Source organism: Candoia aspera, chromosome 13, assembly GCF_035149785.1.
Source record: "Candoia aspera isolate rCanAsp1 chromosome 13, rCanAsp1.hap2, whole genome shotgun sequence".
Classification (NCBI taxonomy): Eukaryota; Metazoa; Chordata; class Lepidosauria; order Squamata; family Boidae; genus Candoia; species Candoia aspera.
Genome location: NC_086165.1, coordinates 12,309,648 through 12,322,017, shown reverse-complemented (window position 1 = coordinate 12,322,017; position 12,370 = coordinate 12,309,648). Strand labels below are relative to the sequence as shown.

At 44.5% G+C, this 12,370-nt stretch overlaps 1 protein-coding gene across 3 annotated transcripts in view; it reads left to right on the top strand.

Moving 5' to 3' along the window:
- The first annotated feature begins 10,238 nt into the window (after positions 1-10,238).
- The window catches only part of ZFAND6 (zinc finger AN1-type containing 6), a 51,889-nt gene continuing 49,757 nt past the window's right edge, over positions 10,239-12,370 (top strand). For all 3 annotated transcript variants that reach the window (XM_063313847.1, XM_063313846.1, XM_063313844.1), the window contains exon 1: positions 10,239-10,356. The gene's annotated coding sequence lies outside the window, so the exon portion shown is untranslated. The remainder of the gene's footprint in view (positions 10,357-12,370) is intronic.

Genomic DNA, 12,370 nt, shown 5'->3' with positions numbered 1-12,370 from the left:
ACAACTGTAGCAGCCTCCTGGCTGAGACTTCTCCTAACATGATTTATTCTCAAAATGCAGTTAGAGGAAGTGATGAAACCCATGTGTGTGTGTGTTTGTGAGTTTGTAATCTTCTCAGAAACTGCCTGGACAAGTCCCTGCAATTTTCTTGGCAAGGTTTTTTGGAAGTGGTTTGCCATTGTCTGCTTCCTAGGGCTGAGAGAAAGTGACTGGCCCAAAGTCATCCAGCTGGCTTTGTGCCTAACATGGGACTAGAACTCATGGTCTCCTGGTCTCTAGCCTGGTGCCTTAGCCACTATACCAAACTGGTTCTCTAAATCTGGTTTAAAGTTACCAAATCAAGGAAAATTATACTGATACAGTACCATGTGCTGGATAATATTTAGACATTTCACTAAAGTACTTGGAACATGCAATCTCTACCCCATCCCCCTATTTATTGTTTCTGGTATGTTAGATTTTAGATGGTAAGTTTTCTAGGGACAGGGATCTCTTCTCTGCCAAGCACACTGAGAGCATATGTAGTAATTATTGTTATTACACAGTACGCATCCATATGACAGTTGTGCAGGAATGGGAAATGTGTAGCCCAGATTGATAACCAGCTTTTCTTTCCATAACTCAAGATGGTATGCAAGCCCTTGTCCCACAGTGTCCACCAGCCCCCAACTTAAAATGTTCAGTGCTTTGTGATGACCAAAATAGTAATGCCATCACTATTATACTCCTCTCTCTCTTTTTGCCAAAGTCCAGATTCCCTCTGCAGTAATCTCAAGGGCCACAAACAGCTGATGGAGCCGGAGAAGGAACAGCTATTCTGCCATTCTCAGCGAAGCCTTTTCTCTTGCACTCTTGTTTCCCAATTAGGGCTACCATATTTGGGCTGAAAAAATCCAGACACCCACCAGATGGGAGCAAAGAGTTGGGGTTTCCATACCTCTTTGCTGATATCAAGTGGCCATCTAAATATGGGTATCCCTATTTCTAATCCCATTTTCTCTTTCTCCCCAACAGCAATTGCAAGGACCCAAGACTGGGATAACTCTGTTGAAGGCCTTTTAAAATTTGGGGAAAGGCTGTTGATTACCCTGCTATGCTTTTGAGCTCCTTGGAACAAAGCTGGGCTAAGGCTAAAAAATAATGCATATCCCTCTTTGTGAAAAATGAATGTCCATCTATGTACGGATTGCCCCCTTTAAATCCTATCGAGCAAGTTTAACTTCTGCCCAGGAGGTAATAGATGTCTTGTTCTTTCTCATTTTGACATTACTAAACCAAAACACCCTTTTCAGTACATAGAATATGATGTTTTATTGCAACTGGGGAAGTCCCAGCATGTCAGAGCGGTAATAGAATAAATTTATGACAATGGTTCTGCATTCATTAGATAAGCAAGTTGTATCCTGAGCTGGAAAAGAGCTGAAATAACAAGAAGCTGGAATTTCCCAGTCTTCCCATTTCATATCTGTTGTTCCCTAAGCAGCCCATGTTGCTGATTAAAACTTAGCTCCCCCTCTTCTGTTTGCTGTAATGATCTACTTGAGGCCTTTGTGTTGATTGATTAAATAAGCTTCTGTTCCTGCAGAATTAAGCACACACACACACACACCCTGACTCAGAAAAATCTCAGATACGAGAAAACCGTCACTGAGGAACAAAGCCAAAGTACCATGTTTAGAAATGATTATGATGTTACCCAGAGAGTGATGCCAGTAATGTAAGAGTTTGCATCCTAAGTCTGGAGGTAGCTGTGCTGAGTGCATCAAAGCCCCCCCCCCCCCACTGAGCAAAGTAATAAATATTTCTAACTAAAGAGGGGGCTCTAAATGACCATTAAGTTCAGAGCTTAGAGTTATTAACTGCCTCTCCAGTTGTGCATTAGCTTTTCAGATCTCTTCAACTTCAGTGAACTACCCTTAAGGTTTACATAGAAGTACAGTCAGACATTGCACAGAGCTGTCATACTGTGGTACTGTTTTTTTTTTCTTGGGACTTATTATTATTACTATCCTATTATAAAATATTGTGCATTCTCAGCCATTGTGAGGTATGTGGCATGGTTTATGGCTTAATGTGAATCCAGTTGTGCTTTAGTCTACAAAGCATGATTAAGTAAATCCAGGTCACTGAATACTGGATTTATGATTGAGATTTATAAGTTTTGGTTCAAGCATACCCTTACAATTATAAGTAACATGGGAAGCATCTGTAGTTACCTAGATATGTATACCATTCATCCGCCTGGCTTTGCAGGGCCTGGTATACCCTTGGATTCATAGAATATACAGTATATCCAATATGTATTTCAAGCAAATATGATTTTTGCCAGCTTGGTCCCTGCTTATGCTGCATAGGACTGCCACCTAGCAGCAAATCATAGCTTTGCAGGCCAACAAAAGAGATCTCCTAAGAAAAATACGGTATGATGAGATGGTTCACCAAAATTTAAGGAGAAAGGGAACACAGTTTTGCAGGCCATAAAGGTCTTGTCCTACATTTATTAATTATTGAATGATAAGCAACTTATAAACTGCTTTACCAGGATAGCCACCAAAAAGGCCTACCTCTAGCCATGAAGGGGGAACCCCTAGCATCCCCTCTCAGTAAGAATGCACAGGATAGACAAAATCAGAAAAGACAGTCCTGTAGGTTGGGGGGGAGCCTAGCCATGTATGGCTTTCTGGTTAGCACCAGTGCTTTGAAACTCATTACTACCAATGCAGTGACTAAAGTAACCAGTGTTATATTCCCTGTTAGCAGCAGTGCCACTGTGGTTTCTGAATCACCTGCAAAGGCAGCCTTATATAGGGTGAATTTCAGCATGATGTCTACAAGGGGACAAGTGACATCATCATGCAATGTTATCATTTGCACCAGGTGACCCAGGTGACGTCACTATGGCTTCTACCAGATGCCTGGCCATTGCTATGGTCAAAAAGTGTTCATCGCTGTGTGAATCATTTGTAGACCATGTTTTCTGGGTTAACCTCCTAGACAGACCCCCTGTTGGGACTGATTCAATAAACCATAGCTAAACACGCAGTGCATGAACCTAATTTGAAAGCTGGGAAGATGGCTTAGCTACTGAGGCCCCTGGGAGTATGGCTTGAAGGATGCAGCACCTTTTGGCTAAACAGTTAATCTAGAACTAATTGGAATGGATCGGTGATAGATCTCAGGTTCTCAGTGTCAAATGAAGACTGAGAATCACCAGCTACAGACAGAGCAGAAATGGCCAAAGTTCAGTAGCCATGAAGATTAGAAAGTGGTGGGTTCCTGTTAATTGCATTGCTTCAGTGTAGACTAAAGCTGCCATTAAGGGGAATAAGGAACAAAGCATTCTATTAAGTTAACTTCTGTATGTTGGAATTTAGTTATATATATTCTGGCTATGTTAATGGATACCCCATTGCTAACTCCCCTGGGCCTCATGCACAAAACATTTTGCCTAATGATCCTATTTGGATTCCATTTTTTAAAAGAAGAAACAATTACAATTTAAAATGGACCCCGTACTCGAATCCTCATTTAACAGTCAAGCAAAGTGGTATCAGTTGGGTATGCTGAGAGCACAGTCCCCTCTTCCATCCAGACAAGCATTTCACAAAAAGCGATTGTTTCTGGAGAGGTGAGAGCAGCAAGCAGAGAACAGAATGGGCTGAGTTCACACAACTTGTCAAACGGTAGTTAGTTTAACCACTGTTTACTGAGTAAAGGTTATCATCTTCAAATCTCTGCGGGGCACAGGGTCAGGCTGCTTGTGGGACCACCTATCTCGGAGGGTCTCTTCCTGTCCCACCAGATCTGACACGGAGGGTATATTCTGGGTTCCCTCTATTAAACAGTATCATTTTGTGGGACCAAGGAGCTGTTCCTTCACTGTTGCAGCGCCTGCCCTATGAAATTGCCTCTCCTCTGAGATTCAGAGGGCCCCTACCCTCTCAGAAGGCTGTGAAGACCTGACTCTTTGTCCAGGTGTTGGGTCGGGATGGTAGATGAGCCCAATATAAGTACGGTTGGGGTGGATTTATACAATGCCTTGATATTTTATTTTATTTTATTTTTTATTTTATGGACTCAACTGGGCACCTCCTCAAGTGGAATATGAGTAGGTACCCTAGTGCTTTGGACTACAACTCCCACAATCCCTTGCCACTAGTATACTGGCTGAATCTTGTACTTACCTATCCCTGAAGTTGATGCCTTTGTGTAGACAACTGCCCTCTGTTAGTTACAGGGCTACTTTGATAAGGACGTTCCACCCCAACAATAACATTTTATCTTTTATTTCATTTTTAAAATTTGGAAGCCAAAGTCAAGGTACTGTATATTTTTCATACAGCAACTTAATAACTTTTTTTAAAAATAGTGATTAAAATAAATACATTAAAAATGTAGGAAAAGGAATCTCCTTTACAACATACAGATTTAAAATATTAATATAGTAATATGCCTGGAGGAATAAAAATATCTTTTTCTGGTGCTTGGAAGATAATAAAGTAGAATATTAGGGCTCCTTCTCAATGCTAAGGTTAATCCAAATGGAATCCAAAGATCAGATACCTGGGGCATAATGATGACCTTCCCAACCAAGTGAATGAAAGGCCAAGGATCCTGTTCTGATGACACTTCTATTTAAACAGTCAGGTTTCTTTCTTTCTAGAATGTCTGGGCATCTTAATGAGAAATATCAGATCCTTGCAAAACACAGTTTCCCTTTTTTTTGAGTTTCACAATCCATGTCTATGCAATTTAAAATCAGTATTAATGGTGGTCCATTGAGGAGAATTATAAACACAGGTTCATTTGAAGGTGCCCAAATTCAATTAATTAGGTTTGTGTTTTTTTAAAGCAAGCTTGAATTACCTTTTTAATCATGTGTGTTAGCAGGTACAGTATATCTGCAGTGGTTCATTTTCTATTTTTGTTGTTACCATCTGAAGTTGGACAAAGCCTGGACTTACTTGGAATCAAAGAGATCTGGCTTCTCTTTCAAAGCCTTCACCCACTGTGCTAAGCCATATTTTGTTTAATCATAGTGTATTGAACAAACTACCTTTGGCTGGATTTACCCAGCATGCTAAACCCTAATTCATAGTTTCTGACCTACAGTGGCTGGACCTTCATAAGATACTAAGCCCCCTGCCCCCCCCCCCGCAAACCAGTATGACTTAATTTGGATCCCTGTACTGAGCAAGAAGTTGGATTCAGTGGTCTAAATGTCCCCTTCCAACTCCATGATTCTATATCAGTGTTTCTCAACCTTGGCCACCTGAAGATGTGTGGACTTCAACTCCCAGAATTCCCCAGCCAGCATGCTGGGAGTTGAAGTCCACACATCTTCAGGTGGCCAAGGTTGAGAAACACTGTTCTATATTATAGCTCAATGCAACAGTGCATTGTCACAACGCAACACCAATGGCTGAAATGTTCTTTTTCTGGAGCAATGCTTCCTTCTCTGTTTCCCAACAGCGTTATGACATGACTGGGGATCAGCATCACCCTATGGATGACAGTGTGGTGAAGGCACACTGACTCACCCTCCGCAGACTTAAGCAAGATCAGGGCTTACAGCTTGTAGAACATCTCCCAGATTTCACAGGTCCTGAAGTGACTAGCCAGGATGGCTCTCTGCTTTCCTAGGGCAGCAAGTGCATCAACTGTTTCTCAATTCATTTCCAGCCATGCAATGGCCTTGTAGACATCATGCCTCTTCCAGTAGCTCAGGAAGTGTCCAGAAACCAATTCTTCCTTCACAGCTGGATGTTTGTTACTTTTTTTAAAGGAAGATGGATGAAATCCCATCTTTTTGGACCTTTACAATTTCTTTAGCCTTTTACAGATTTTGCAGATCTACGAAGTCTTTTACAGATTTCGTAGCAAATCATGGCAGTCCTCAAAAATGCTCAGCAGAGACACCAGCAAGTCACTCTAAGAGAGTTTGTGTTTGTGTGCGCTCAAAGGGGAAAAAGAGACGTTTAGGTGTGGTGTGAGAGGTGATGGTGGTGGGGTGGGAGGATCCATCAGAAATGGTCCAATGAACTGTGCAATGGCTCAGTGAGAGTTCTCCATGCTCAGCTGTTTACTAAGAGGAACAGACCGATGATCAGCTGTTGTTTCTCTGTGGGCTTGGGAGATCTACAAGTAGTCAAAACAGTTCCAATCAATCCAGCCATGCTTTCAAGCAGAATCAAAAGTGCCGGGCAACAGAAAGGCTTGCTGTCTAAAAGTGCCCATGGAAACTGCTTCTCACAGAACCCATTTGATGAAACAATGCCAGAGCACTAGAGCTCCCAAAGAACTTGGTGTCCTTGTACATTGCAGACCTTTGTTGGTCAAGCTTCATTGTGCAACCATCTCTTTGAATATACTCTAACTTCACTTCCAATAACAAGCAGCTGGCTCTCTTAGGAAAGCGGGCATGCTGCCAGCTATGAAATCAGCAGCCTGCATGGGTGTGTGTGTGCATGATGTCACTATTGTGTGGCTACTCTAAATGCAAATGCCTAGCCACAGGGGTATGTCCTCAGGTTCTACCTGGCATTCCAGAGTATCTACCCAGAATATAAAACTATTTGGATTGGTAGCCAGACTGCTGTGGCAGGTGTAAGGTAATAATAAACAACAACTGGATTTGAAGTCTAGGGCCCAGAGAAGTAATTTCTGCAACCTGGATTAACCTCTGTACACCATACTAGCAGGTTAATGTTACTATTTTTCTCTCCCCCTTTAGTAATTACATTATTTCATTTGATTTTACTCTCATTTTTAATTGTTTTTGTTGTACTTCTGTATGCTACTTTTGATCGGTCAATGACCATAAATAAAGCTTACTACTCAATTCCAGGGTCTACCTTTTCAAATTGGTGACTGGGAAGAGCCTTGGCGAGCTTTGATTCTGAAGGACAATAAATTTCAAGAAGATGCTGTAAAGTTCTGAATGTAGAATTATAATGTGCTTGCAATTATCAGGAGCTCACTTTTGTGCGCAAGGACTGTAAATTATCCGCATTGTGCATATGTGGGCATGTGAGCAGGACACATGTCTTCAGCGCTTATTTGCAGAGTATCGTACCTGACACAGCCAAAATATTTATGATGGTGGTAATTAGGATCTGTATTGGGTTCTTGGTGTTTTCTGACTGGGCTGCTTTCCTGCAGATGTTTCATAAGCAGGCTAAGTAACATCATCAGTGCTTGGGGGAGTGGAGTTTGCTGGCTGTTTATAGCCAGTGCATGCACTGATGTTACGCAGCCTGGTGATGAAACATCTGCAGGAAAACCACCCCAGCTCAAGAAACACCAAGAAGCCAACTCTCAACCGAGCAACATATATTCTCTATTATAGGGTCCTTATGCTGTACCCCCCTCATTGCAAACATCTGAAAGAGATTTTTAGAGGAAAGCATACCCACCACCTTTTGTCAAGGGGGGGAGGTAGGGGGAGGAGGATAAAGAGGATGACCTCAAGTTGAGATCATAAAGCTCTTGCTGACATCACTGCCCTGCTGGTTAAAAGGACATTTGTTCACAAGGCAGCAGGAGGAAGGCAAAGAACGTAAAGCTGTCGTGAGGGTAGAAAGATGAAGAGGGAGAAGGGGCGAGGTTGTAAGAGGGGGCGCTCTAAATGTTTGATGTCCTCAGACGCCTGACAAACACTTTCCTGCCGTCAGCTGCACCGTTTGCTTGTTGTTTTTTAACGTTTTGGCAAGTGTGATGTTAAGGACCAACAGTACCATCTCCATCCATCCAATTCCTCTCCTCTATGTTCCCTGGTATATTTACCTACAAAGTCCTGCCTGCCATGTCTTGTGAATGGTCGATGTGAGAACGGTGAGTGTTCCCATATAGAGATCAGCAGTTCTCTTTGTAGATGGGTATGTTTCACACACAGACTAAGCTCTGGTGGGGTCTGCTAGCTCAGGCCCTTGCATGTTGTGTGAACTCCATTGTTATGGCTTGTAAAGCACACTTAATGGTTTACCACGTTGGATGAACTTGGCCAACAGCGGTTAATGCAAGAAATCACGCTTACAGAGAAGCCTTACCTGAATGTGCTGCGAGATGCTCAAAGGTCAAATAAGGAATTTTGAAATAGACCTCAGTGAAAGCATGGAATATGCTAAAGAGCTTTAGAATGTCAGTTCCAAATTTTTAATAATGCGGATCCAATAATGTGGATCCTGGTCTGTATATCCTATTATTTGGGAAAATGTCAAAGTTACGGCTTGCCTCTATAAACTATTGGTTATGTATGGCAAGTGCCAAAAATTACTACTTTTTGTAGTAAAATTACGTATTGCTAATGAATGCAGAGAGAGCTCATGCCAATGAAAGTGCATATATGGGGAAATTTTGAAAGTGATGCTCTGGGAGTCCTGTCTCTTCTGCTTGTTTATGTTCGATGTCTTCAACAAAAGTCAGCAGTGATGAAAAACCCAAGCCTCAAATAACATAGGAAATAGCATTACATAAAGTCAGTCAGTTTGGCCTGCTCTGCTTGAGAATTCCTCTTCAAAATCTCAAGCCTAGAAAACTTGAACAACTGCTGCTGACTTTTATACACATAGTCCTCATTTAGCGTCTAACTCATTTAGCGACTGTTCAGTTATGGTGATGAAAAAGTAACTTTACAACCAATCCTCACACTGACGACCTTCACTGATGACCTTCGCAGGTCTGTAAAGCAAAGGAAAGCTGAAGTCAGATGATAAGCTCAGGTGCGGTTTCACTTAGTGACCACTTTGCTTAATGACTGAGTTGCCAGTCCCAATTGTGGTTACTAAATGAGGACTACCTGTGGGGAGAAATGCTGCTGCACAGGGAAGTGGGTCCAGAGGGATCCCAGATCCCCTCCCCCAAGGGATCCAGTGGTTGACACACTTAAAACACTATGTGAAAAAAGAGTGCCTTGTTTACAATGGCCAGCTATTAAACCAAGGTAGCCACGTTGAACCTCCCATCCTAAAACTGTAATCCTAAACAGTGATTTGCATGGGATTACACTGTGTAATCCTGTAAATCTCTGTTCAGAAGTGCATTTTAACAAGTTTGGGAAGGACATGTTTGCCAGCACGTTAAAAGGTAAAGGAAAAGTGCATCATTGACTGAATCAAATCTGAATGCTTAAACACAATTTGCAATTCTCTGGCAAGAGTATCACCCATGAATGCAGCTTGTTGAAATGTTTCATCACCAAGGTTATATATAAACAGCGACAACACCATCAATATTCTGAAGTGCTTGGTTGCCTTAACTGTACTTCTGCCAACCCGAGTTCAGAATGTTTAGTTTGTAAATAAATGAGGCACCCTAAAAAAAACTTGGCAAACATAGCATAAACTTTGTCCAACTCTGCCTGCATAGGCGCCTTGCTCTTATTAATACATTAAGCCATTAGTTGAGCTGGCTGTATTGTGTGAACCAAGCCATTTGTGGTTTGTAAGCCGTGATTAACAGCTTCATGCGTTGTCGGAACCCCATCCGTTGTCGGAACCCCATCCGTTGTCGCTGACTCCATAAACCATGTTCATTTAACAATGGCGTGATATACACGACCCCATTCAGAACTGTACGCGATCAAATGCACGAAGCGACTGCGCTTCCCGGAAGCCTCTGCTGAAAGGCTTCCTGGGGTTAGAAGAAGGTGCAAGGATTCCCACGTTAATTAAGTCATCATCTCTTTTGTTCAATTTCGGTTCCGCCAGGAGTCGCTTACTCAGTCAGGTCCCAGCCCCTCCCTTCTTCCCATCTGCAACGCTCAGCTGAGTGGGACAATTCCCATCGTTCACAGCCAGTGGGGATGATGGCGGTCGTAGCCCAGCCCAGCCGGGGCGAGGAAAACGAGGGACCTCAAGACCCCTCCCCTACCTTGCAGGGTGGTTGTGCACAGCCCCCCTCCCCCTCGCAACGCCCCCGGCCACCCTTTTTATCGCTTGAGCGTCCTCACTCCTTTAGCAAGTTTGCATGGACATCCGATGCTTCCCACCCTCCTCCAAGAAGCTCGCCCTCGAGCCCCCCCAGCTCCATTTTGCAATTCGCGGGGCGACGTCGGCGCTCCGAAGGAAGAAGGCGGAGGGAGGCCAGGGGGCGACGGCGCCGCCTTCCCCCCGGCGGCACGTGTGCGCTTTCGCCCGCCCGCTCGACTCCCGCCAATCAGCGCCCGTCCGCGTCGGTTCTTTCGGGCGGGGCGGGGCTGAGGAGGCAGGAAGGGAAAAAGGAAGCGCAGAGCGTGGGGGGGCAGTTGAGCGGAGACGCGGAAAAGAGTGGCGCGGCAGCAGCTTCTGCGGCGGGCGCGAGACCACCGGCTCTGCCTCCCTACTTCCCTCCCTCCCTCCGCGGCGGCATCATCATCAGGTGAGCGAAGTGCGCCTGCGTGGACCGAGGTCTTCCTTGCTGGCTCCCTGCCCCCGTTCGTTCCAAGAAGGGCCTTGGGAACCTCTGTTTTCTAATTCCTTTCACTTTCTCCTTTCCAACCCCCCACCCTTTCCAACACGCCCCTCCTCCCGCACGCCCCTATACCCTCCCCCTTGCATGCACGCGCCTATACACCCCTACACGCGCAGTTTTTCCTACACGTGCATACCCAACTCTTTCCCCTTCCCCTCTAAACGATTAGGAGGGTGGTCTGCATTGCCCTCTCCGGAGAAAAGGGGGAAAAAAACCTTAAGGGAAGCCCGTGTTCTTCTTCCCCCTTTGTACCCCATAAATGCAGCTAAATCTGGAGGTGGGTAGCAGCGTTAGTAGGATCCGCCTAAATTGGTGCTGAGCCAATTGGCTGGAGATGGTATTTTCGGCGGTTTGTTGTGTCCCCTCGCAAGCAAGAGTGAGTGAAGTGGTTTGGGCTGGGAAAATCCTTCTAACAGTGCAGTATTTCACAGATCCTCAGTGTATTTCTGTTTTGTAAATTCAGAAACAAGCCACGTTTAAGAATGCAATGGGTGGGTTTGGCTAATGGTGTGTTGTGTGAAGCCAGGCAGTTGGGTTAGCGTAAGGTATGAATACAGCTTGTGAAATATTCAAGTTACTCTTCGACTTAGGGGAAGTTTGTGAGGACCTGGTTTAGAAACTTGTGCAAGGAGAGAAATCAACTGCCTAGGAGGTGGCAGAGTCCAGGCAAGGGAAGATAAGGGGTGAGCGTGCCTGCACAATTGACAAATTGGGGAAATGTTTACATGGGGGGCAGATTTGGGTTGAGCTGGTTTTTAAGCTTTACCGCGTTTAAGCCCGAGGAAGATCAGAGGAGAGAGAAAGGAGGACTGGTGCCAAGGTCACCCTTTGAACTTTAAGCCCAAGTGAGGGTTTTTGTTTTTTGTTTTTCCTGATCAAAACCTGAGTCTGACGGAAGTGGGAAGGGGTGGGGTGGAGTTCCACTCTGAAGTTCACCCACTCCTTCTTGGGATGAGTTGCGTTTGCCTTGGTTTCTGTGGGTGAAGAATGGGGTGCAGTGATTGGAGGAGTTCCATTCTGATGAAAGCCCCACTTTAAGAAGCTGAAGGCAAAGACAGGGAGGTGGGGGTGAAATAGGAAACAAAGCAGAGAGGCAAGCTTTCATAGCTTCTCCGATGCTGGGAAGAGACATCTCTGAACTTCTGGGAAGGGGAGATCCAAACAAAGGGCAAAGAGAACCAGTATGGGTTTTTTTTCCCTCTTTTGCAACCAGACTGGGAGAAAAATACCATAAGTTTTTGGAGAGGCATAAGAGCATCACACACCTGTAAGGATGCCTCAGACTGGTGAAAGGGTACAAGAGAGAGTGGACAGAGTGTGGTAATGGTGCAAAATGGATGGGGCTGTGTCTTCCCCCTTCTGTTTTTTTAAGGGGGTTCTTTAGGTATTTATGTTTGGTCTTTCAGGATTTACCTTTCAGTTTTCCTGTTTTCTGCGAGAAATAGCTCCATTGTTTTCAGAGGGGTCTGCAAGCAGCATTGGGGCCAAAGGTTGCCAACCCTTATAGTAAGGGATGGGCGCTTTAGTAAGGTTGAAAAGAGAAGCAATAGGTGGCAATCTGCTGGTCGTTGAGGGTGCTGCAGGTTGCCAGTTGGGGAAAGGAGGCATTCTTTAAAGGCAATGATTCAGATGTGATCTTGGAAGGGACAGATGGTGTTCCTTTCGGTCCCTAATAAACAAGGTGGCGGAAGTGAACTGATTTTCAAATAAGATATGTTGTTGTTGTCCTCAGGTGCCCTGCCCTGGGAGCGGATGAGTCAGTCAGGTGACTAACATCCAGGAAGCAAGTGGTGAAGCACCTAGCAATGGATTTGCTGGAGAGTTCTGTTTTCAGCAAGGAATCTTGGCTCTCCAGGTAGCGCTAGAGATTCCCAAGAGCGACTTCTAGGCTCTTTCTGTAGCTTTGGTTCACCATCCTTCA